Genomic DNA, 2,575 nt, shown 5'->3' with positions numbered 1-2,575 from the left:
ACCCTTTGGCAATTTGGGTCCCTTCCAAGGGACCCAAACCCAGGAGAGGTTTCTCTAAAGATACAGCTGCCAAATACATGTCCAGAAATCATGGACCAAGTATTTGGATAATTGGCAGAAATTAACCAAACTGACCCCCCAACACTGCTGGCTACACTAGGGCTCCTTTGACTCAGACAAAATTAACTTTTTTTGGTTGACTCTGGATTGTCCTTGACCCAGGATTGAAGGGCTCAGCCTGGGGCTTCATACATCTTATAGTCAGCATGGCAACTTCATCAGAAGAAGTTTTACTGATTGTAAAAAAGATTTGCCAAAAGAAGCAGGATGGAGCCCTGTGCCTCATGGCAGAAAGGATTGCTTGGGCACCTGAAGGCAAAGACAGATTTACAATCAGCCTTTTGTATGCAGACATTAAATGCCAGAAAATCAGTCCAGAATGAAAAGCAAAAATCCAGCTTCAGCTGGTGCTCCATGCAGGAGACACAACCAACTTCCATTTCTCCAATGACAGTGCAGCTGTCAAGGAGCGAGATGCTGTGATAGATCTTCTTCAGGAGTTGCTATCAAGATTCAAGAGGAAAGCCAAGAAAGAACTGAAAAAGAAAAAATAGAATGCTGCAAGAGGATCCTACTTTGTTTCAGCTTTATAAAGACTTGGTGGTGAGTCAGGTGATCAGTGCTGAGGAATTCTGGGCTAGTGGTTTAAGGGCGGATACTATGGATAGCCCTGCAGCATCCAATCACAAGCAAGATGTGGGCATTTCTTCAGCATTTCTGGCTGATGTCTGCCCTCAGACAGATGGCTGTAATAGCCTAAGGTATAATTTAACCTCTGATATTATCGACTCCATATGTAGGACCTACCCAATAGTAAAACTGAAACATGCAGAGAATGTTCCACATAACATGACAGAAAAAGTGTTCTGGGCAAGATTTTTTCAATCCCATTATTTTCATAGGGATCAGCTCAATATAGGGTCACAACACCTCTTTGCAGAATGTGCCAAAATGGATGAAAAGGGTTTAAAGACAGTGGTATCTCTAGGAGTGAAAAACCCACTACTAGAGTTGACAGCCCTGGAGGATAAATCATTAGATGAGGGCTATGGAGTTTCTCCTGGACCATGTACTTCAAAATCTTCAAAATCCATGAAGGAGAATAACAATGCAGCAATCATCAAGAGATTTAACCACCACAATGCCATGGTCCTGGCAGCAGGTCTTAGGAAAGAAGAGGTACAAAATGAGAACAGAGAGAAGAGCAGCACAGATGGGAACTGTCAGGATTCAGACTTCTTTCAGCCACCAGTCAAAAGGGTGAAGTTACAGGAATCCATTGAATATGAAGACTTGGGGGGAAAGAATAGCATCAAAACTATTGCACTAAGCCTAAAGAAGTCAGATCGGTATTATCATGGTCCAACAGCAATTCAGTCTCTCCAATGTGCAACAAGTCAGGATATTATCAATTGTTTTCAGACTATTAAGCAAGAGATGGAAACTTATACCCCCAGACTAACTCAGGTTCTTTCAAGTGGTGCTGCAAGTAGTCCCATCATGGCCCTATCTCCTGAAGGAGCACTTATGCAGGGAGGGCCACAATAAGCCATAAACCAGATGGTGCCAAATGATAGTCAGTCAGAACTCAAACACTTGTATGTGGCTGTGGCAGAGCTGCTGAGGCATTTCTGGTCCTGTTTTCCAGTTAACACACCATTCCTAGAGGAAAAGGTAGTCAGGATGAAGAATAATTTGGAATGATTCCAAGCTATCAAGCTCTGCCCATTCCAAGAAAAATTCAGAGATAGTATTTAAGCACAAATTTGGTAAGTCATATAGAAGAGATGCTGCAGACAGCCTACAATAAACTCCACACCTGGCAGTCTAGGTGCTTGCTGAAGAAGATGTGAAGGATCCCAGGGCATTGGAGACTTTTGTCCATGGGATGCTTCTGGGAGCACACCCTGAGCATCTTGCAGATCACTTAGATCATACTGCAGAAACATCCACAGCCACTGCACTTGGGTACTGTTGCTACTGAATTTACACAAACTTGAGGTAAATTAAGGCAGAACCCAAACAAGCTGAATTGAAAGAAGTATAGAGATTTTAAAAAGGTACTGCTTACTGCAAGTACACAGGAATTGCTTTTGATATGCATTAAAACTGCTTTCAGAAATAGAAAAGGAACTTTTAAAAAGGTGAATTGATAAAATCTGAATTTTTTTGTCTTTTTTTTTTTAAGTACATGGCACAGGATAGAAATGTAATGGTTTTTGTTGTTGTTGTCTAGTTTTTTTTTTTCATTCACTGGCTCTTCATGTTTTATTGGTTTCTGTTTCTACTTTCTAAAACAGGTTGGAAAAAAAGTATTTTAAATAAAGCAGAGAGAAGTTGTCATTCTAACCATCAGGAGACAGTTGTGGTCAGAGGTATCTTCTGCTCAGAAATGAGAAGCAATAGAATTGCACTGAGCTTTTATTTGTGGTTTGGGGTCCTGGAATGACAAAATGAGAATATTATTGCAGAAAGTCTTGAATTTTTCATGCAAAATTATTTCAAGAGACAATGG

At 40.9% G+C, this 2,575-nt stretch overlaps 1 pseudogene; it reads left to right on the top strand.

Annotated features, from left to right (window-relative positions):
- Positions 1-254: 254 nt before the first annotated feature.
- On the top strand, positions 255-1,913 carry LOC100028020 (general transcription factor IIH subunit 1-like; annotated as a pseudogene).
- Positions 1,914-2,575: the final 662 nt, after the last annotated feature.

This window comes from Monodelphis domestica, chromosome 3, assembly GCF_027887165.1.
Source record: "Monodelphis domestica isolate mMonDom1 chromosome 3, mMonDom1.pri, whole genome shotgun sequence".
NCBI classification, from domain to species: Eukaryota; Metazoa; Chordata; class Mammalia; order Didelphimorphia; family Didelphidae; genus Monodelphis; species Monodelphis domestica.
The sequence above is the reverse complement of the archived record's forward strand: the minus strand, read 5'-3'. Positions and strand labels throughout refer to the sequence as shown.